The sequence below is a fragment of the Xenopus laevis genome, chromosome 2S, assembly GCF_017654675.1.
Source record: "Xenopus laevis strain J_2021 chromosome 2S, Xenopus_laevis_v10.1, whole genome shotgun sequence".
Taxonomy (NCBI): domain Eukaryota; kingdom Metazoa; phylum Chordata; class Amphibia; order Anura; family Pipidae; genus Xenopus; species Xenopus laevis.
This window is the reverse complement of record NC_054374.1, coordinates 25,354,241-25,379,173: the sequence shown is the minus strand read 5'-3', so window position 1 is coordinate 25,379,173 and position 24,933 is coordinate 25,354,241. Positions and strand designations below refer to the sequence as shown.

General features: G+C 41.9%; 1 protein-coding gene across 1 annotated transcript in view; it reads right to left on the bottom strand.

Moving 5' to 3' along the window:
• The window catches only part of arhgap31.S (Rho GTPase activating protein 31 S homeolog), a 68,703-nt gene that overhangs the window by 34,607 nt on the left and 9,163 nt on the right, over positions 1-24,933 (bottom strand). The window lies entirely within an intron of this gene.

Below are 24,933 nucleotides of genomic sequence, written 5' to 3'. Positions count from 1 at the left end.
TTCTAAATGCACCCCCAGCCCATGTTACTGCCCCCCTCAAGGTTCAGATGCAGTAACTTTAATATCCTACATCCAGTCAAATACTATATTTATGTCTAGCAGGAACATGGAAGGAACAAGGAGACACTTAGGAAAGGTGAACCTGAAAGTACCCACCAATCATCCGTCCCTGGCTACCAAAAGGCTGAATTCTATCATTCCAGCAATGGGAAATGATCACAGACTGCATTTTATATTCGATAAATGACATTTTATATTATTTTTATAATGATTTCACCAGAGATAATTATATTATGGCAGCGACATCCAGTTTCATTCATTTGATATTCTGGTGCATGGAAAAGTCATGCAGTTGAATTAAAATCACCTGCCCGACTCGCACGTTCCAGACATGGACGCAGTATAATTGCACTGGATACGAGCCAGCCATTAATAGCTGCAGGGTGAGGGCCTGTGAGCTCATAAAACTGAACTAGGATGAACTTCCAGCTTCTCAACGGATATTCATCCGTCTCTGACGTTCTGTGAGCACATTCCTCTCTCCTATGATATCCCAGCAGCCTTGTAACTTATGGTAATGAGACAATCATTACTGAAAAAAGATAGAGCGATCGCACACCCACAGCAGTCCTTGGCGATTGTAGCTTGGTGCTCAGTATGAGAGGACACGGCAGCCTCCAAAATGTATCAGGAAAAGGAAATACTGGCACACAGAGCATTTGCAGCAGGTAAACCTTGCTTTAATTCAAAAAGTGCGGAATGTGCAACGTTTCGGTGATGCGTTTTCAATAGTTGCCCAAAGTTGCCTCAGTGAGGCAATTTCAGGCAACTATTGAAAACGCATCGCCGTGTGTGCATTAGCGCAGGCGACTTTTCATTGTAGCCTATGGGGAAAAACGCTGAGGCAGTTCAGGGAGATAGTTGCTCAAAAGACAAGGCGATTAGTAGCCAGGCGACAAAATCTCCCTGAATCTCCTCGTGTGTCCTTACCCTAAGGGGCCGATTCACTAAATTCGAGTGAAGGATTCGAAGTAAAAAAACTTCGAATTTCGAAGTGTTTTTTGGGCTACTTAGACCATCGAATGGGCTATTTCGACCTTCGACTACGACTTCGAATCGAAGGATTCGAAGTAAAAATCGTTCAACTATTTGACCATTCGATAGTCAAAGTACTGTCTCTTTAAAAAAAACTTCGACCCCCTAGTTCGGCAGATAAAGGTCCCCATAGGCTTGCCTAAGTTTTTTTGATCGAAGGATATTCCTTCGATTGTTGGATTCAAATCCTTCGAATCGTTCGATTCGAAGGATTTAATCGTTCGATCGAAGGAATAATCCTTCGATCGTACGATCGCAGAATTTGCGCTAAATCCTTCGACTTCGATATTCAAAGTCAAAGGATTTCAATTCCTAGTCGAATATCGAGGGTTAATTAACCCTCGATATTCGACCCATAGTGAATCAGCCCCTTAATCTCCGAGTCTTGAATAATAGATAAAAAATAATTCTATGTCACCTTTGAGTTCAAAACCCTGTACACCAAAACTAAACCTGTGGTGTTGTGCTATCTCTTCAATGACTTTTACTATCCTTATAATTTACAGTAGGGGGTACATTATCCCTTATAATACATGAGTGATACTCAGAGTTCCCTGTATAACTCAGCCTGCAGCCTTGTGTCTTTATATGGTCACAAAACCCCTCAGTGACCTCTAATATCCTTATCATTTACAGTAGGGGGTACATTGTATGTGAATACTTGCAACATGCAATATCTCTAATCTGAACTCTGATTCATGGGATAGCTTCTCTTAGAATAACAATGCTGAACAATTTTTGCCCTTATATCTTTGCTCGTCCTTTATGGTTTATCTCCTTGTCCTGTGTTTGTGGTTTGTTGCTTGCCGGGATATTAAATCCATCTGGGGTGAGTTTCTGAGTTCGGTGGGATAAGCCTGGAGATGGACATTCTTCCTGTTTTGCTGATAAGAAATCTTTCAAATTGCTTGAAATCTAAAAGGTCTGTGCGGATTAGCGCATATATCCTTCACCTTTGTGCACAATGGGAAAAACGTTTTCTCCCAGACTGTTCCAATAGATTAGTAATAAACTCTGTTTTGGCATTAAATATGGAGCATAAGAGGAAACATTTTTGTCATATGTGCAGGAAATATAAATACATACAGGCTTCATTATTGTATACAGTATGTCTGGAAAAAACTTCTCAAGAAATAGGAGACTGAGAGAAATAAATTTTTTCCCGTGTGCCAATCCCTAGTGCTCCAGACACAATGATGAAATTTTGAACATGTGCGCGAATTAAGGAATGGGAACAGGGGGCAACAAATGGCAACATGCTTAGGGGCGCCTACTATGTAAATCCAGCCCTGGACTCGCTCCGTACTTTAAGCACTGTCCTGGACCCCCCCTATCTCTTTCCGTGGCCCCTGTCACCACCGCATGAAGGAATAGGTAAGATCGGGGGGGGCAGAGGGGGTTGTGGATGGGGGGCTAGAGGGGGGTTGCTACTTTGGGTTGGCAGAGAGTGCTTATCGCTGGGGGGCCGGAAGTGGTGTGGGGACACCTAAGGCAGCAGGCCCGGTAGGCCCTGGGCCCCCCAATCCGACGCTGGTCCTTGGTGCTGCATGAAGGAGTAAGAGCGGGCGCCAGTGGGGGCTTGAGGCTGGGGGGGGCTAGATGGGGGTTGCAGCTTGGAGGAGGCAGAGAGTGCTTGTGGCAGGGCCTTGGTGCCATGTGCAGAAACAGTAATTGTAAAAGCACCATGCACTTCACCTCCAGTCGCTGGGCTGCCGAGGCATTTGGGGTGTCCGTGCCATGAAGCAATGTTAGAAATCTGCCTCTAGTGGAACTGTTGATGCATTTTGTCACCTAAACCATCACCCCTGGTTAAGAAACTCTACTCAAGCAACAATGCTCTGCTGGTTCCAGGGGTGGCAAAAATGCAGCTTGTGGTAACTTTAAGACTCAAATTTACGGTTTTCAGCCTGGTTTTTGGCTTTTCTAGTGCATGGAGTGCAATTGTGCTTCTCTGCACTGGCATCCTGGCTCCCTTGACCCCCTCCAGTGGCAAAAAGTTGAGCGAGATGGGGGAAGGGTGGCAACAGCATGGAGAATACACATGCATGTATTGACACTACTCATTAACGGTGCTGAAGAATTGTACTTGCTCACCACACTGTGTCCATAAATATCCAATGATGGCACAAATGAAGAGCGGTGAAAAATTAACATGCTCCCCGACTGCACAAGCCCATGAAGGTGTAAACCAAACTACAAGGACTTACGTCACTGCATAATGGTCCAACAGACTCACCTATAGTAAAAAAGACCAGAGCAATGAACCCGTCTACTCATCTGTGTGTCCAAAATCAACAACATCCAAGCATTAAGCTTATAGGGTGATCCAGAGTGTGTCCTAAATCTTAACGATCAACAAGCAAACTGATATACCCATTTGGAACAGCCAAATCATGAAAATAACTTAATTGCATAAAATATTGGTCCATGTGTGTATATGTGTAAGTGTATACGTGTGTGTGTGTGTTTGTGTGTGTGTGTGTGTGTGTGTGGCCTGTTGAATAACTTAAATCCTAGATTTCCCCACAGCCCACTGTAAAAGTAAAGAAGGAAACCACAAGCTTCAAGGGTTAGAGGTCAAAGGTTAATTGGCTAGAATTGCTCTATGGATCCTTACAAGGCTCCAGTTACACTTTCTGCCTGAAATATTGGGAATTATCCCATAGCTGGGAAACTTTGCTTCTGAATTTTTATGAAAAATGGTAAAAAAAAAATCCTTCCATCTGGTCGTCAAGCAATAACTCTTGAATTATAAATTGCCATGATAATATTTTAATAAGCCTAGAATTATTCAGTAAGTATAGTACCCCTTTAGAGCAAAGGCCCCTACAGTTCCCAGTTTGCTGGGGAGGCAGAAAAATAATGGGAATGGCCACTCCATTGACTTGTATAAAAATTGAGATGATCAAATGAAGTGTTCAGTTAATGAATGTTTTGATTTTACTGAAATAATAACAAAGAAAATACAATTCATATAATAATGTAATTTTAAATATTTCAATCTTTTTCAGTTTTTTTTTTTTATTCAGGTATGATCGGATTCTTCACTAAAAAAAAGTGTATTTTTCTTTTCACCCATAGAAAAAATGTCAATACAAAAATACAAAAACAAAAAAGGGTTGACATAAGTAAAACAAAGAACAAATTTAAGATACATTTAAATGATCATTTAGGGGCAGATTTACTAAGCTCCATTGAATTTTCGAAGTTAAAAAAGTTCAAATTTCAAATTAAATTTTTGGGTACTTCGACCATCGAATAGGCTATATTCGACCATTCAACTTTGATTTGAAGTAAAAATTCAACCATTCGATAATCGAAGTACTTTCTCTTTAAAAAAAACTTCGACTTCATACTTTGCCAAATTAAAGCTACCGAAGTGCAATGTTAGCCTATGGGGACCTTCCAGAGCACTTTTCTAAGTTTTGTTTGGTCAAATAAAAATTCTTCGATCGCTAAAATTCGTTCGATCAAGTGATTAAATTGTTCGAATCCGAATTCGATCGTTTGAACGCCAAAATTCGGAGAAAAATCCTTCGACTTCGATATTCGAAGGATTTCAATTCGAGGGGTTGAATTTCGAAGTTTTTTTAACTTCGAAATTCCACCCTTAGTAAATCTGCCCCTTAATCATTTTTATATTTTATCACAGTGTTTTTCTATTTTAAAAAAAAATAATTAAATTTACATAATAATCCCCCCCCCCCACCACCCAATCTAAAGGAGCTGATTTTTTTCAGGCATTCAAGAAGTTTTTGTACCAATAGAAAAAATAAGTGTAGACTGATTAAAAATAAATCTCACTTCGGACAAAATTGGACTTTGGAGGAGGAGACCTGTTTGGAAAATTTGACCAAAGTTTAATAAAAATAATACAAAAGTGGTTTAGCATTTGATTGCCTTTGATTACTACGCATGTCTGTTTCATGAAAGGTGCCCATGGAAGACTTGAATAGTCAATTTGGTGGTCTCATGGTGGAGGAGGCAGCCAATCAAATGTCTTGTTTAGATACTGACTGGACAAGGTGGTAAATCCTTTCCAGCCGAGGACTATGTATGGGGCCTGAGATGATTGGTTGGTTCAACCACTTCTGGTGTCCTGGTCAAACAAATGGTGTATATATGAGTAATATAAGACAAGAACTGTACAGTTTACAAGAGGAGGCCCAGTGTGTCTGGAAGAACCACCTGCAAGTCCAGACTCTGAGACAAGGGTTGCCCTTTAGACATAATATTTTATTCCCACCTGCTTAATAAAACAAATCCATAGGATATCTTCAGACAGTTCCATCCTAGAGACTCCACAAAGTCGTTATTCATGGAGGAGCGGAGGAATGAGAAACATTGTTAACTGGTGATTTATTTCAGGATCCGCTGCTGAGCTCCACAGAGAACCTGTTCCTATGTTTAGCTATGTCTCCACATTCCACAATACAACAGAAATAATACACCTTGAGTTCCCGCTAAACAGAAATAGATCTGTTGGGGTGAGATATAGAAGTCCTTGAGTTGACTCCAAATGGAAGAGTTAATATGTAAGAAATGTTTTCCAACTGCAGACAACGACATGCACTTTTTGTTTAATGACCAAATCGGGAAAGAAATGATTAATTGGGTAGAAGATGTAAGAGTTTGGGAGTCCAGCAGGGCTTTGTAGGTAAAAGTCATACTCATTATCTGCCTTTTACAGTGAGGTTACACTGGGCAAAACAGTTGGCTGGCTTAGGCACATGGGGCATATTTTCTGCCAATGGAGAAACACCATGGGGGTTATTTACTAAACTCCTAAAATTTCTGACCAAACTCCCACACACTTTTTTTTTTAACTTATTTATCAATAAATGTTTACGCTAAAATCTGGTGTGGGAAAAGACTTGATAAAATTGTGAAAAAAATCAGAATCGTAAGATTCTTTCAGATTTGACACCCGAAAACTGCAATTTTTTCCAGATTATTTACTGAAAAACAGGGGGCAGATTTATCAAGGGCTGAATTGAAAAATCTAATTTTTAAATTCGAATTTCAAATTTAAAAATTCGACTAGGGAATAGTCCAAATTCGATTCCAGTTTAAAAAAAAATAGAATTTCAAATGTTATCATGTACTGTGCCTTTAAGAATTCAAATTCAACTATTCGCCATCTAAAACCTGCCGAATTGGTGCCTATGGGGGGAACTTATACAATCAATTTGGAGTCGTTTGGTGGATTTTTGAAAATCTATTTTTTCTAAAACAAAAAACATTTTTTTCGGTAAAAAAACTCGAATTGAATATGATTTGAATTTTCACCTGAATTAAATTTTTTTAATAAATTCCAATTGGTGTTTTTTTTCTATTTTCAAATTTATGGGAATTTAAACTTTAAATTCGACCCTTAATAAATATGCCCCCTAGGGTATTGAATGAAACCCAGAACAGATATTTTCTAACTATAAACAGGACATCTGCCATTGACTTCTACATGAACTCGGCAGAGAGTACTTTTTTATTCAGGGTTTAATAAACCATGAAAAATGAAATTTTTTTTTTTTTACAAAAAAATTGTTTTCCCCCTTTAAAATTCCGACCAGAAAAAAAAATGTACTCTAATAAATAACCCCCCCCATGAGTCAAGGAGGCCGATTCAGAAATAATCAAATTCAAATTATTTCCTAAATTCGACAAAAGAAAAAAAATATTGAATGAACTTTTCCCTTTGCCATTGTGAAGGGTTTTTTGTTCTTGAACACCAGCAAAATCTTTTATTGGAAAAACGCAATCACATTAATGGGGGGGGGGAAAAAAACTCAATCATCACCAAAAAAATCACATTATTCCATTCATTTTTTCATCCAAATTCCTTGAATGTTAAAAAAAAAAATACCCCCCCCCCCCATCGACTTCAATAGAAACACGTCAGGTTTTTGTTGCCTAATCTCAAAATTTCAAGTTCAGAAAAATATTTGGATTTCTTCTCTGTTTTTTCCATGGTTTTCTTGAATTGAGACTCAAATTTTTATAAATCTGCCTCTTAGGGGAGAAAAATGGGATTCTTACAATCAATGGGAGTCAAGGGGAGACAATACTGCAGCAAAGTTTCAAGCGTACTTGAGATCTAGTAACCCATAGCAACTGTTTCAGCTTACAGTAGATACTACCAGACCAGTTGATAGGTGCTATGGTGGTAGAGAGGTTCCCATTTTTTTATCCAATCAATGAACCCTAATAACTAGACTAAGCATGCATGAGGGACTGGAAGATCAATAGGAGATTATAGTAAAATTGATAACAATAAAAATGTTACTCTGAAGAGTTTTAGGATACAGTTGTATGTGCTGTCGTGGGGTATACTTTAATTTCTAGGTTTAAAGGCATGCACATGACTGGAAACATCTATCCATTATTATTTTTAATATCAAGTGACCCATTGTGACTTCCGTCTTTCCCCACGTGCTACAATGGGCAGAAAGGGCTGGCTGGAGAACCTAAGAGAATCCCTTTAGGATAACATGGTATGTCCTATAATTGGGTAAAATAACATTTTTAGGTTTAAAACTTCATTTATAGCATGCTCATGATTGGAGACTTCTCTCTCTATAACTGTTATTATTATCAAGTAACCCATTGTGACATCATTCTTTTCCCACACTGAGAAGAAATGACAGGGAGACTTTATAGAGTCTCTTTAGCATACAAAAACCCATTTGGTAGCATGGCCACGACTGGAGACCCCTCTCGGTTCAGTCATTATTATCATGAAGTAACCCATTGTGACGTTCTTTCCCAACACTGAACAGAATGACAAGGAGATTTTATGATACAACCATACATTTCCATTTAGCAAATGTGTTTTTGTATTCATACAACCCATTTTGCTGTTTATGTCTGAAAAACTGTGATAAAACAGGCCTTGAACTTCTGGGCGTCTGGCTGGAAAGAAGTGAAGACGTGAGATAAATCCAGGGCACACTGCAGGACACATTTAGACTGGGATTTCTGATGGCAGATTGGGGACAAATTCTTTTTAAGTCCCGTTGCCAAATCCCAAGGCTGTGATACAGGGGCGCAAGTCTGAACTGATGGTAAATACAAAAGAAGAAAACATCCAGCTGGACCTATAACATCTGAACCGGGCGGCAGCCAGAATATCTAACGATATTTATTTAGAGAAGGATTTTGATGCCTTTCAGTGGAAATGACAAAACCAGAAAAATGCAGAAATGTTTTAATTTTTAAACTTGTGGGCCGGAAAATTCTTGGTTACAGCCTGAATGATTGAAAACCTTCCAGCAGCCATTTTTTTAACTTGTGTGTATAGGTATTTTTTATTAAAATAAATGCTTACAATAAAGAAACAAACCATAATACAATTCTTAAATTAACATAAAATTAATGACAGGTTAAAGAGGTCCACTTAAGATACCAACCACCAGAAGACTCCCTCCCCATTCCACCCATATGAGGACGGCCAACTATCAAAGTCCACCCCTTTGTCCATATTGACCGCCTCCCCTCCCCACACCCTTACCAATTCCAACAACACCCAATGGATAGCCAGTTTCAAAGTCTTATCTCTGTACAATCTGGCTTCCATTCCCCTCCACCAAACCAAAATATCCAGAACCCACCACTAAAAAAAAATGCAGTTAGCATTTCAATGCTTAGTGCAGTCAAAGGAATGAAAGCAAAAATAGGATTTGCACCTTGCTTTACTAAACTGGGATCTAGCCCAATCCACCTTCACCTTTTAGCTCACTGGGATTTGAGCTAAACATGCTCCTTAAAGGAGCCCTTGCTTGGGACCTACCAAATATCCATCTTCAGTGCGTTCCTCCCATTGGCTGATCTTCAACTACAAGAGCTTTCAGCCAGGGTAACTCTGTCTCCATTATATTCCTAATAATGGAATGAACCAGCTGCTTACATGAGCTTTTTCTGGAGACCATTCATCTCTGCCTATAGTAAAATGAACTTAGTGAAAGGTCAGTTGCTCCTCACATCGGACCATCTCCAGCTTCAACATGTCCTACTCAGTGGCCAGAGACTGCAGCTGATCTTCTACTATCACAAGAGATTCCTCACATGAACCTTTTTTTTCTGGAGACCATTCACCTCCACCTAACACTAATGTTCCTAGCTCATTGGTTCTTACACTAGGCCTTATTTGAGGCCCAACCCATTTCCATTTTCAGTCATCTAGTAACCCATGATAACTTGATGTTTTCTTTCAAACAAGAGAAAACAGTGCACCTGTATACTTTTCCTTATATAGACCCCAAAATGGCAAAACACGAATTGAGAGTCTAGCGCACAAGGATGTAAAGTGTAAAGCAAGACTGTATCGGCACGGTCACCGGGGCTGGACTGGTAGACAGGAAGGTGCCATTAAGAACTTTGGCTTTAAGGTCTTTTCTAGGAAATTACAATATAGTAATTCTATACATTTCCTTGCTTTTTTTTTGTGTACGGGAAACAAAGGCCTCCATCTATTTTCCTTATCTGCTATATTTAGAGCTGTCATGTACCAGTCATCTGATAAAAATGTAAGCTCGGGTCAACAAAAACTCTTAAAGGGAACATTCTAATTAAAATAAAAACAGACTCATGCCACATCCATGGAAGTTGAAGGCAACTTGTCCCTGCTTTTTTCAACCTGAGGTGCAACTCTTTGTGCCCACAGAATGGAAAACATTAATTTTTTGGCAGAGCTGCATACAGAAGAGGATAGTGATGGGTGACACAAGGGCATCCACTGGAATGCCCCTAGCAAGTGCATCACTTAGAACTTGAGCACCAAGAGGCACAAGACACTGGGGAGCCCTTACACCTGACAGTTCTGAGCAGAGATTCCTGCATCCCCTCAATGCTCCAGTACTTGTGTGGGACATTATGTGTGTATGTATCCTGAAGCTGACCCATCAGCTTTTCTTCTCTCTTTTCTTAAAATCTCCATTCCACCTGGATCATTTTACACCCCTCATCCATCCAGTTATGCATTGGATCGTTCAAACATCCACCTCCACCCCTAAATTCCATGTATGAATCAGGGAGGTTCCTGAACTTTAGCACTGAGTAGCAAGACCAAGGAATGATTTAGGCTAAATCTATGCATACTCTGGGAGGCCTCTTGAGCCTTACAATCGGAGCAGATCTTGACCTAGTTTGTCCAACTTATGCTGATTGGACAAATGTGATAAATAACCCAAGGCCACACAACAGGGTTTATGGAGATGTGTTCAGGGGCACAGAATGCATCAACAAACATGTCACTGCAGCCTATGCCCAATGGATTTCTCAAACCTGACCAATTTTCAGCCAAATATCAGTTAGGCAGGGCCATCAGTAACCCATTTTGATTTTAGCCTTTCCCCACATTGAGCAGGTATAGCAAGAAGACTTTACAGAGTCCCATTAGGATACAACAGTATGCTCTTTCATTGAGCATTTCAACATTTTTAGTAGCATGGTCAGGAGTGGAGACCCCAATCTGTTCAACCATTATCATCAAGAAACCTATTCTGACGTCAGTCTTTCCCAACACTGAACAGGAAAGGCAGGAACACTTTAGGATAGAAGCATGCTCTAGCATTTAGCAAATTTCTCTTTGTTTACATTGCTCAGATACATGGGTAAATAAGCTGGAGTGACAGAGTCGGCAGCTTCTACCTCCCAGCTCTATCATTGTAATATATATTTCACATCAGTGCCTTACTGCCATGTTAAGTGATCAGCATTATTCAACTAAACTGAAGAAAATCCAATAAATTAAAGTATCATCATGTAAAGCTCTTGTTATCTCTTCCCTACAATATTCCCCCGTATTGGCACTGATCCTGCCTGTGAATGGGGCAAACACAACTCTAGTCGGCTCAGTGACTGATATCATGTGACTTTCAGTTCAAAAAGAAAACTCTACAACCTCTTAATCCATCCCAGCAGGGCACCGAGCTACATACAATCCCCCCAGGGAACTTTGTATGGCTCTTAAAGTCTATAGTACGATTAAAAAAGTGTATGTGCATAAAAACCTACAATACTCCAATTTAAAGCCTAAAGCCTACAGCTAAACTATAAAGCTAGAGCACAGTCTATTAGAACCTAGGGCTTTGTCAGCCTAAAGGACACCACCAGTTCACATTTGCTTGGTCAGTTTGATTATTTCAAGTTGGGCATTTACAAATCCTCAGGGACTGCCAAACAGTGACCTAGCAAAAGCATACAGAGGTACCTGGCCATTTAAGTAGGGGCAGTATCACAATAAGGTATCAAAATAGCTAGAAAGGCAGAGAGTATCAGCCTGTAGGGTATTCAATGGAAATAAATATATTAAAAACAAAAATTGTTACTTCTTTCCCAAAATGCCTGTTGGTTTGGCTCACGACTGCAGTATAAGGAATATGTGTACAATATGGCCACAATCCATGCACTGGTTGGGACTGGTTCCAAATGGAAATATGAACAGCCAGGACTACACAATTCTGTCTCTCATTCTCCTGCCTGGTTTGATGATGATGATGAGTCTTCATCTGAATAGTACAGACAACATCCTGGCCCCTGATTGTAACCCTGGTGTGTTAATCACCTGCTCCTTTTGTGCAGAATATTGCTTTTGGCAGGGGAACAGAGGGAACAGAGAAAGAGAGAGATACATTTGGGAGCCTGGCCAGCAGTTTGGCAGAAGCCGAGGAACTGGCTTCAAGTTTCCAGAACAGGAACTGGCAGTAAAAGGAGGGGAAAGTGACAAAACTGCAGGGAAGCTGTGTGACCACTGGTGCCATAGTGTTATGGGATCTCTCTGTTAGGGATGTAGCGAACGGCGGAAAAAATGTTCGCGAACATATTCGCGAACTTGCGACAAAACATGCGAATAGTTTGCGAACGTCGCGAACCCCATAGACTTCAATGGGAAGGCGAATTTTAAAAGCTAGAAAAGACATTTCTGGCCAGAAAAATGATTTTAAAGTTGTTTAAAGGGTGCAACGACCTGGACAGTGGCATGCCAGAGGGGGATCAAGGGCAAAAATGTATCTGAAAAATCCATTGTTGACACAGCGCTGCGTTTTGTGCTGTAAAGGGCAGAAATCACACTACGTCACTCAGGTGATGTTTCTGGACACGGAATGTGAAAAAGCTCACACAGCTAGGTGGCACTTGGTTAAAGACTGGGCAAATAATGCCTGCAAGGGCAACGTATACACTACAGCCGTTGGATACGGAATATATTATTGCTGCTTGAAAAACGTCACTCGGGTGGTGTTTCTGGAGACGGTATTATTATTGATATTTAGACAGCTAGGTGGCAGTTGTTTGAAGAACAGATGCAGATGAGAGATCAGCAGCAGGACAGACAGCTGCCCACAGCAGCTACATACAGAGCACTGCAGTAGAAGGTAGATTACTAGCCAGCAAAGCTACCTAACCTAAAATGTCCCTCAAATCCCTGCAGAGTTCTGTCCCTACAATACAGAGCAGTATCAAGTAGATTACTAGCCAGCAAAGTTACTATCAACTGTCCCTCAAATCACTAACAGCTCTCTCCCTACACTAGCTCTTCCAAGCACACACAGGCAGAATGAAAAAACGCTGCAGGGCTTCAGTTTATATATGGAAGGGGAGTGGTCCAGGGGGTGTGGGGGTGGTCCAGGAGGGAGAGCTTCCTGATTGGCTGCCATGTATCTGCTGGTCTGGGGTGAGAGGGCAAAAATAAGCGCCAGCTAAGGCGAACCCAAATTGGCGAACGTCGCGCGACGTTCGCGAACATTCGCCGAACGCGAATAGTCGATGTTCGCGCGAATTAGTTCGCGGGCGAACAGTCCGCGACATCCCTACTCTCTGTACAGACTATGAGCAAACTTAGGGGGCTGTTCCTGCTGAATTGTGCTTAGAACAGGGAAATACCTATGCTGTTTTATGGCATCTCATTGCAGTTGCTGCTACCTTGTCATGTCTTTCTGAGGTGGAAATGAAACAATAAAGTGCAATAAGTGATGAGTAATTGCTACCTGCTGATTGGTCACTTTGGGTTACTATACAGGAGGTATATTCTGTTACTTAAAATGAATCAACAAAACTTTAGTTAAACCCCAGCAGAACTTGACACTGAGTTGTGGCCCCTGTTCATTCTCACAAGGCTGATGACAAGCTGATGGCATGAGGTAAAACAAGCTCTGTGAGCTCTTTTATCCCAATTCGAACCAGGTAGCCATTATCACTTCCTCCTGCTCCACAAGGCAACATTCTGCCATTTCCTGGCTGCTGGGCCTGAAGCACCGGCCAACATTGTTCTACACATCTCAGCCTTGAAAGCGGCAGGGGCTGCATTGGAGCGGCACTTCCTGTTGATGTCAGACCTCACTTCCTGCCATTGCGCAGCCACTTCCTGTAAGCCGATATATGACAGGGGAACATTCTTTTGCCCTATGGCCGCCATAAGAAATCTGCAGGGTATTTTAGTTTCCTGTCACAAGCGGATTCCCTGCTCTCTTCTGTGGTGGAAATATAGAAAAACTCAAGAAATAAGCTTTAGTCTAGCAGAAACTTTCCCACAAGAAGGCTTGCGGAAGAGAACCTGTGTTTGGAGACTGTCTCTGGTTGCCCTGCTGTAGGGTGGACACAATTCAGCAGGAACAGATCCTGATGCAGAAGCTGCTGCAGGTCCCTGCCTGGAAGTCAGCTCAGTGCTTAATGGGAAGGCAGAAAGAGAGCAGTATCTTGGGGTGAGAGTGTGTAGGCCTCAAACAAGCCATTATTTTATTGCTTAATAAAAGTGCTTTATGTTTGGGGATAGAGCACCCAAGTATGCAGTGTGATAAAATGAGTTGCAACCTATAGCAAAAGCTACACCATGCTCAAAATCATGCCCCAAGGCATCATAGTGCTGAGACTTGCTCTAATCTAAATAAGGAAATGAATCAGGAGATGGATAGGGTGAACAAAAATGATGTGAATGTGCCATCAGGGGCAGTGGTGCAACTAGATGTTAATGGGCCCCACAGCCCCCATATCCAGAGGTTGTCCTGTTTTACCAATAAATATGTTGAAATGGCTCTTTATTTGGGCCTCATGGGGCCCCAATAGCTCCTGGGGCCCCTGCAGCTGCAGGGTCTGCTTCCTCTGTAGTTACACCTCTGATCTAGGGTAACAACTGGTGATGTGGCTGCATGGGGAGTCTCTGCAGTGAGAAGAGGGAAAATCTCAGTGAGGCCAAAGTAAAGAGGATGACTGAAAAGCACAAAAAGAAAGAAGAAAATCATTGCCAGGGAAATAACAGGGAATGGGGTTCTCCTGTTGGAAGGTAAATCTCAGGGAAACTAATGGAGAAGAAGAACTGAAAAATATAAAATAAGGGAGCAGGAAAGAGTAATAAAATGTTTCAGAGTTGAAAAGAAAGAAGGGGAAATGGAGGAGAGTAGGGTTTCTGAGAAGAATGAGGAAAAGTGGGAATCCATGGAGCCGGAATGCAATCACCCTGTGGGGATGTTCAATCAAACCCAAGGGTGATTCTTGTCCCTCTGCCACCTCCCCCCCTTAACTTTCCAATGCCAGAGGGGGTTCATATTGCAATGGAGCGAGAGTGTTCTCTGTACTAGAAGAGCCACATTTCCAGGTCGATAACCAGAAATTTGGCTTTTAAGGTTTTTACTGCCCCTGGTAACTCATGGGGTGCAGATGTCTGAGACGAGTTTCCCAATTCTTCTCATTTGCATTTCATCCCTGCATCTAAGCCCAAGTTTCACATTTAGTTACAACCATAAGAAGACTGGTTTCTATGTAAGTTATCGGGTCTCACCTCTGCACCCTCTCGGGTAGATAGCAACAGCCCGTGAGAGAATCAGGGGGACAAGTCTCAAATCTTGAGGGAAAATTTGGCAACTTCTTCAAGGTTTGAGCGCATGAAAAAGTTTAATTTTTCAGAAATGTCATTGGGGATTATTAGGAGTGGGAGAGAGATAACAAGGAAGCCTGGTTTATTATAATTACAGTTATGAGATTCTACATGAGGCAAATGAGATGCTAAATAAAAGATGCTGTGGAGCAAACAGATAATAGCAGTTGTATTGTATAGAGGTAACCTAATTATATTAAAGAGGATCATGGGGGCAAAATCTTAATGGACTGAGGGCACATTTTATTGGGTTAATAATCCCTGGTCTAATGGGAACAATATGGCACTGATTCAAACCTCAAAAAGTTACTTTTCACACATGTTCCGCCCATTTAAAAGGAATGTGCTCCATTGCGGTCTGGAGAATGTTGCTTTTGGGTCAAGCTGTATGGCATCACCCACAGGGTTGTCAAAGGGGTTACAGAAACCTCTTGAATTCTTTCTAATAATGTGATGCCTGTTACAACTGAAATCTAAACTAAGGGTCTCAGGAGTATGGCTTTAGAACTTTAGCAAAAGGAACATTTTATTGCTTCTTGATGATATTTAGTTGGATGCCACTAGGGAATGGTGGGGATTGTAGTTCACCCCTCCAGCAGAAGGAGAGCCACAATGAAGGCACATATGTCTCTCTCTGTCCAGTCTGGATGTGTCTTGAACAGGGAACATTCTGTTACGGGTTTCCTAGTACAAGAACAAGCTCAGCACTCAATGTGCAAACACATCCAGCACCAACAGGAACAAAAGGGATAAATTAGTAGAGCTTGTTCCTAAGTCACATAAGCTTTAAGTTCCTTCCAAGATACAATGGGCGGAGAGACACCTTAATATCCTAAAATGAAATTGCATGCCTATGGACGGGAGCTGCCATATTGTTTTACTGAAACAGTAATGTATGGGGGGGGTTACAGAAACCAACTCAAGCCTAGGGGGAAAATTTACTAAAGGGCAAAATAACTAATGCTTGTGTGGCGTCATTTTGGAACGGTCGCTGGCATAACTTTGCTAGCGAAGGAGATAGACTCTAGCGGTACTTTGCTCTCTATCACCAGGCGAATTTGCGCTCTGGCGAATGGACGTAACCATGCAAATTCACTAAGATGCGGATTTTACTGAACGTTACCTCCTACGTCAGACCAGGCAAAGTGCAATAAATTAGATAGGAGTTCCTAAAAAAAATAGTTGAAAAATTCAAGTCCCATAAAACACTGGCGACTTTTAATTTTTTAGGGTGATAGGCTGCAAAAGAGCGTAACATTTTTTTGGGGTAACCCGCTTCCCCCCTACATTTCCTAACATATGGCACATAAACTATACACTGGGCTCATGTGTAGGGCAATATAACAACTCTATTTTCTTTTATTAAGGTTTCTCGGGCTTGTGTACTGTAATGTATTTGCTGCAACAATAAGTAGAAAAAAAGATAAGGACCGCACAGCTCACCGTTCCCCCCTTGCGATTCAGGTGCACAGTCCAGCAGTGTCCCCACTGTAGATTCAACGAAAAGCTCAAGAAAAGAGACGGCACTTCTGAAACTTGGGATTTATTCGAGTTCCTGCAAAAAACCTTACGCGTTTCAGGAGTTATCCCTTAGTCATAGGTCGCATAACGCATAAGGTTTTTTGCAGGAACTCGAATAAATCCCAAGTTTCAGAAGTGCCGTCTCTTTTCTTGAGCTTTTTATTTGCTGCAACATATACGTCCATTCAACCTTAACTTCCCGTCGTATGCAAATTAGGCAACACTAGCGCAATTTCGCTTCGCTTGGCGCAGTAACACGAGTGCAGCATTTGGCGCCCTGGACACAACTTTGGATTTTAGTGAATTAGCGTTGTCCTTGCGAATCTACGCCTGGCGAAGTGTTGCGCTGTGAGCGAAACCGTAGCTGGCGAATTTTCGGAGGTTAGTGAATTTGCCCCTAGGTCCCTGGCTAGAATCAAATATAGGATCCTAACACAGTTCTGCTACAATGAAGAGTATAAATCAGGGAATCACATTAGCAGCTCCTACAAGTAACAGAATCACACACAGAGAGTGTAATTGCACCGCCATGGGACAACCTTTGGCAGAGATTTTGCAGCACAATGTGGGATAACACTGGAACCAGCTGTATTTATACTTAAAGTGGAGGAACAGTCATGGAACTATGGTTCCCAGCCAATTGCTTCTCGTTGAATGGGAAAGCGGTGCCTAAGGTGAGGTTACACGGATCACGTTGATGGGACATATGGATAAAGTGGCCCATAACTTTTCACGTGATCTGGCAACCTTATAGGTTTGGGAATACATTGGGCCTCAAGCTGTTGATGAACTATAAAGTTCAGCAGGGGTGCTGAGAATTAAAGTGCAACATTTGGGGGGTAAACATTGCCTAAATCCTCAGTTTTGAGGCACAAATTGGCAATGGGGGGGGGGAGGCATCACAAGGAGTCAAGGGCATGGCCATTAATGGATCAGACTTTAGATCTGACATGCACTTTCTAGGTGCACAATTGGCTCCATAAGGAGATGCTTTAAAACCTATTTTGTTAAGGTCTTGGTAGGAAGCTGTATCTGGGACATCCATTCTTTTAATACAGCTGCTCCCAAATCTCTTGTAGATGCTTATCGGTGCCACTGAGTTTGGTACAATGAGGAGCACAAGTTACCCCTCAAATTAAGTGCTTTCTGTGTCATGCACAGGGTTTTCCTCTAGGCCTGCACCTAATTCCCTGTCGGGTTGGTCTGCAAATGTTCTACTGCTCAGATTCACTTTTGCCCATGGGAACACCTTTCCTCTTATTGCACCAGAATCGCAGATACTGGAGGAGGATTTGGGAGTTGTAGTTCTTCAGCAGCATGTCCAGTACTACCAACTGGAAACCCACCCACTTTCCAGTGCTGTTCTTGGTATCTATGATACAGGAGGGTCACACCTAAATCAGGACAATTTACATGTATGGTGATAGTGTTTTACTGCTGCCACAATCAAGGTAAGCAACATGGCAGCCTATTAATCGGCTAGCATGCACTACATTATTTCAGGAGTAAGAACCAGCAGTGCAATGAATAGCAACAGCCAGGCAGAGCAATTATGTTTACAGAAACCTTAAAACCCACTAATGAATGGATAAATTAATGTAAACTGGAAAGAAGCTTAGAATGACATTTTCTTTTATTAAAGTTTTAGGGCGGAGTTCCCCATTAAGGAGCACAAGGGAAAATGACTGTAGCTCAGAGCTCTGCACTTTTCTTTACCCTAATCCACAGAATGGGTCTTTTCATGTTTTCGGCTGAAGCAGAATGGTGGCATTTTGAGGCTCCAGCTGGAAGCAAAAATTCATCCCACGATGTCCAAACTGGAGAACAAAGCCCCTCTCAGAACCTCCCTGCTCTCTCCCAGTTTGGGGCAAAAGTTCCCCTCGGGGGCATTCTTGGGAACAGAAGTAACAAAACACAGTGCTAAGCATGAACAAGATGGCTGTCACGGGAGCTGAACTGCGAGGAATGCTTAATAGTGCCATTTAGCCGTTCTTTGCTCAGATGGTTTAATGGTTCATTGTTTGAGCCTGTGCCCCATGGCGCCATCTTCCCAAGATACTTTGCTGAGCAGACTGCGCCTTGAACAAAGGGTGCGGGAGAAAGCAGGGCGTATCCCTAAATAAGAAACAAACTGGGCAGAGAAGACATTGGCTCTGGGCACCAATTTTTAGCAAATGATGCCTTTAGTAATGGTTAAAGAAGGTTCCATCTATGTTTATAGGCCTCCTATTGTGTAATAGGGGAATACAGGAAGGTAACCAGTCAGAAACACATACAAATTGAAGTATGCAGGCATAGTTGCTGTAGATTAGCTCCATGCCTATGGCTAGTGATGGGCGAATTGTCCCATTTCGCCTAAATGTTCGTGAATTTACGGCGAAATTCGCAAAAAAGGCGAAGATTCCGTTAAATGCATTGAAGTCAATGGGCGTCAAAATTATTTTGACGCCCAAGACAATTTTTATATGTGCACCTATTTAGTCCAAATGCATTAAAGTCAATGGACGTCCAAATCATTTTGACACGCAACGATTTATATGCACGCGACTATTCGGACACAACAAAAATATTTTGAAGCAGCGGATTTGTCACCACAGTTTTGCAAACTTATTCGCTGGCGGCGAAGTTCACCGTGACTTTGCGCCTGGAAAATTTATTTGTCCATCACTACTTATGGCTTATAGAGAGAGAGATACCATATTAGCATAGATATCCCCTGTACTAAGCACAATTCAGCAGGAACAGTCCCCTAAGTTTGCTCATAGTCTATACAGAGAGATCCCATAAAACTATGGCAGCATAGGTATTCCAATGTAATAAGCACAATTCAGCAGGAACAGCCCCCTAAGTTTGCTCATAGTCTGTACAGAGAGATCCCATAAAACTATGGCAGCATAAGTATTCCAATGTAATAAGCACAATTCAGCAGGAACAGCCCCCTAAGTTTGCTCATAGCCTGTACAGAAATACCATAAAAGTAGGAACTGATTCCATAATTTGCAAAGACTAATCCAAAAAAAATCTATCTTTAAGTATATCAACAATAAAATAAAACCCTACAATAGAAGAGCCAGTGTTCTATGGCTAACTCTGTAGTAGCACAGAACGCTTAGCTGATACAGGCTGTCAGTGGCAGTATATAGTACAATTAAGAAAAGTTGTTGTGAACAAGACTGCGGGTTCTGATGGAATAGAGCCTTGAGTTCTTAGAGATCCAGGCAACTATTACTGCCTCTTGTCTGATATAGTACGGGTGTATTCTAATATTTAGCAACAATTTATATTCTCAGCCTGCCATTTAAAGGCCTGTAAATCTAACAGCCATAGAGGGGTTTGTGACTTTGCTTTCTAACCTAAAGGGTCTTGGTGGTTCTGAATAGAAAGAGATTTCTATGCCCCCCCCCCCCAAATGTCTAAAAGGAGAAAGAAAGGAATAATCACTGGGGGATGCCAAGAAAACCATGGCACAGCTCTTAGCAAACGGTATCCCAAGCTGACTCTTATATTGCAGAAGAGGCATATGGCAGTGCCAGGCTGTCACCGTAGATAACCTTAAACACCTCTATATCTCTTACAAGGGATATGGGAGCTATAGTTGAACTACACCGGGACACTGTTGTGTCATACTGCAATACTAAGATCAGGGTAAGGCAAGTTACAACATGACTGTCAGGCACTAAGCCCAGGAAGGTGCAGTCATTCCCACGCGGTCACTCTAAGCACATGTCAGTGATTCAGCAGCATCTCACATCCTTCCGAAAACATCAGCCCCATCGCAGGGCAACATCCAGCTCCGCTACCTCCTTTGTGTTGCTTTGCACTAATCCTTAAAATAATAACTGCGTCTGGGCCGGACATTGGCAGACAATTTCCTCATTCGACTATTTAAAGTGATTCATTCCTGCAATATTCTCCCATTAATTATTAACAATTCTCATCAAAACAAAATAAACCAGCTTTCAGACTCACACAGGGTGGCGGCTGCCATATTGCTTCCCTAAGGCTGTAACCAAGCGAATGTTCCTTTTCTGATTTTATTTATGCATAAGGATGGGAGTTGCCATATTGGTTTCCTTACACAGAACAGAAAATTCCTTTACTGCTAATTTGAGTTTAGGACCAGAGCAGCCATATTGTTTGCTTGGCTGAATAATGTAAGAGATTTATGCTGCAAATGGCTATATGCAGTTATTACAACACATGACCTGATACCTTCTATTGTTTTGTGATGATGATGATATTACAGAGGTATTTGGAGCTGCTTAAGGAGACTGTGAGCAGACAGGGACAGCTGACCCCCCCCCCCCTGGCAAACATGGTACATGCCAAAGAATGAACTTATTTATGCAGAGGTGAGGGACAAAGGGGCAGGTGGGAGTTTTAGGAGGTGAGTAAAGGAGAAAGTCTGCTCATGTCATGGGGAATGAAAGAGAGGGGATTGTGTTGGGGAAAGTTGGCCCCGAAAAGCTGAATCTTTCCTACGGAATATGCATTCTATGTCCCACTGCAATTACCCGTGACCTTTAGCAACAAGTTTTCTGTTCATGCAGTTCTGTCTCTGAGACTCCATTGTTCCTTCCCTTTTTCACAGTCCACATGGGTCACAAATAAGTTCTGAGAACTGCAAAAGTTACTGGAGGAGCAGCTTTTATTGGGGCCACTAGGGAATATTGTGCAAAAATGCAACCAATAAGACAAGATGTAGACAGCAGGACATAATGGAAACAGTAGGGCAAGATGGAAACTGAAGCGAAAGATTGAATTGCAGGGGAAGATGGAAATAGTAGGGTAAGGTGAAAACAGAAGAGCAAAATGAAGACAGTTGGCAAGATGATACAGTAAAACAAATATAGTAGGGAAATATAGAAACTGTAGGGCAAGATGGAGAAAACTAAGATTTTGACAGTGGAACAAGATGGGGACAGTAGGACTAGATGGAGACAACAGTAGGACTGTGAAAAACTTTAGGGCAAAAGGGAGACAGTAGGGCAAGTTGTCAACAGTAGTGAAAGATTGAAACAGTAGAACAAAAAGTGGACTGTAGGACTAGATAGAGACAGTAGGAGAAGATGGAGACAGTAGGAGAAGATGGAGACAGTAGGACAAGATGGAGACAGTAGGACAGAATGGAGACAGTTGGACGGAATGGAGGTAGTAGGACTAGATAGAGACAGTAGGGCAAGATAGAGACAGTAGGGCAAGATGGAGACAGTAGGGCAAGATGGAAACAGTAGGGCAAGATAGAGACAGTAGGGCAAGATGGAGACAGAAGGATGTAATAGAGACAGTAGGTATAGAGACAGTAGGGCAAGATGGAGAAAGGAGGACAAGATGGAAACAGTAGGATGGAATGGAGACAGTAGGGCAAGATAGAGACAGTAGGGCAAGATGGAGACAGTAAGATGGAATGGAGACAGTAGGACTAGATAGAGACAGTAGGGCAGATAGAGACAGTAGGATGAAATGGGGACAGTAGGAATAGATAGAGACAGCAGGGCAAGATGGATACAGTAGGATGGAATGGAGACAGTAGGGCAAGATAGAGACAGCAGGGCAAGATGGAGACAGTAGGGCAAGATGGAGACAGTAGGATGAAATGGGGACAGTAGGGCTAGATAGAGATGGTAAGGCAAGATGGAGACAGTAGGATGGTATGGAGACAGTATGGTAAGATGGAGACAGTAGGATTGAATGGAGACAGTAGGACAAAATAGAGACAGTAGGGCAAGATGGAGACAGTAGGGCAATATGGAGACAATAGGACAAGATGGAGACAGTAGGGCAATATAGAAACAGTAGGGCAAGATGGAGACAGTAGGACTTCACGGCAACAATAGGTGGGTGCACATACGGGGGTCAGGTCCATTGAGGGCTAAAACAGACTCCTTTATCTAAATGCTAAAATAATAATTTACATTTACAGTGGTGTTGCCTGGAGAATAATGCCCATAACAATCCCTTCCCAACAGGCCTTGTCAATATCACTGCCTGTTTAATAGTCACATGGAACTCACTGACGCCCTAGCTCCTGCTGCTGTTAATGCACAAAGAAGCCCCGGTGCTGGTTTTAGCTGCAGAACGGTGCCAGATTCTTTACAAATACCTGTATGATTTATATGTACTGCCTCGGAATAGTATATTTGTGTAAGTCGGCTAAATAAATCCAGTAGGTTTGTTTGACATGGTCCCCCTGCACTAAATACAAACAGCCTGGGTTCTTGTTAAGATAAGTCATCATTTTTATAGTAAGGATTTAAATTCAGATATCTGGGGGGGGGGGGGGTTTGCAGGATAATATATTGGAACATTTGGGCCCTATTTATAAAGCAACAAAGTAGTAACTTGGATATTTCCTGTATAAATAGGAACTGCCTGTTTGTATAGCTTGAAGACATTTCCACTGAAGTTGGGATGGGAGGGTAGGAGTAGGAAAATGTCAGAGAAATTCCATTATTTTAGCAGCACGACAAATTGGTGACAGTAGGGCTGGAACAGTTATGCAAGATAGTGACAGTAGGGATGAGCTAGGACAATCTAGTGACAGTAGAGCAAAATTGAGATAGTTGAGCAAAATGGAGACAGTAGTACAAGATAGAGACAGCTGGCCAAGATGGAGACAGTAGGGCAAGATGGAGACAGTAGAGCAAGATGGAGACAGTAGGTCAAGCTAGAGACAGTAGGCCAAGATGGAGACAGTAGAACAAGATAGAGACAACAGCCAAGATGGAGACAGTAGAGCAATATGGAGACAGTAGAGCAAGTTGGAGACAGTAGGCCAAGATAGAAACAGTAGAACAAGATAGAGACAGGGAGAGCAGGACAAGATGGAGACAGTAGGCCAAGATGGAGATAGTAGAACAAGATGGAGACAGTAGGCCAAGATGGAGACAATAGAGCAAAATGGAGACAGTAGCACAAGATAGAGACAGTAGACCAAGATAGAGACAGTAGAACAAGGTGGAGACAGCAGGCCAAGGTGGAGACAGTAGAACAAGGTTGAAACAGTAGGGCAGGATGACCTGAAAGGCCACAGTTTGGATAGACCTGCTTTATAGTCTCATAATTATATTTTGGGGTATTCGGGTCTGAGGCAAACCAGACATTATTTATATATAAGGTAGGTTATGACTCTTAAAATATTTTTCTCCATCTAGCAAGAGGTTAATCAAATTTCTTTTAAACCCAAGAGCATGCTGAAGTAGTAGATAGTCTGGGCCAAGGACATCTGCATTGGGCCCGTGGGACACTGACCTGGCCAGATTCTGCAGATGCAAAGGCCAAATTCCTACCGTATGTTAGAAATGTTTCATTTCAACCTTGAACTACAAGTGTGAGTGAGAGAGAGCGAGGGAGGGAGGAAGTCAGGGCTTCTAGTGTTTCTTCCCACATTCACATCCTGATCATAAACTGCACTGTTCTATATCCATAACAAAGCTTCCTGTAGGACTTTGGCCCGGCCATCCCCCACATGCTGACTCAGAAGACAGGTATTGGCTTCCTCTTGAGCCCCTCACTGACAGATTAAAGTCTCTATGGATGTCTCTGTACTAGTGAGGACAAAAAAAGCACACATCTAACCTTTTCCTTACAGAACAATTAAAGGGTAAATGTGTGAGGTGCCCCACTTAAATATCATCTTCTAGCTCATGGGTTCCACCAACATCTCCAAAGTATGTTATATACAGTTGCAATGGATGGGGCTCACCAGTATGTAACTATTTTCACATCACAATGGCCTTCAAAGGGAACATTGTCATAGAACTGAATGCCAGTGGACACCAATGACAAGGACCGCCAATCTTTGAAGGTGTCCACAAGCACAGGATTAAGGTGGGACCAGCAAGGGAAAAAGGATAACCATATGAAAAGTCATGAAATGTATTGCTGCAGTCAGTTCAACTATCAACTCTTTGTGGGGACCTTTGCAATAAGGTTGATGTCAATTACTTACTTGCAGTGCATTAGGTTGAAGACATCATGCACAGCTTGATGAGATAATCAAACAAATGGATTTGTGTGTTGGAAATGATAGTGGTACAGTCATGTTAAACATTCTCACAGTTTCATGTTCTCTTTGGCCAACTTTATTCTTTTTCAGGTCCTATGGGGGCAACATAAACCTCATGATTCCATGTATAAGTCAAAAGACTGAAGACCACTCATAGCTCCTCCGCACAATCATTCCCAAGTGCTGGGGACAATGGAAGAAGATGGGAAGAAGATGTATCATCCAATCAGTAAACCAGAAGGCAAAGGGGAACATTAGAATACACAAACTTTACAAAAATACGGCAGTGCAGAAGGGTGGCCTACACGCCGAATCCTGGCTTTGATGATTGTTACTCTACAAAATATCGGGGAAATAGGACACATCTGAACCGTCTTGAAGTGCCTTTGAAATTACATCCATAAAAGACCAAGGTTTTTATGTAGATATATAAAATTAGAAACCT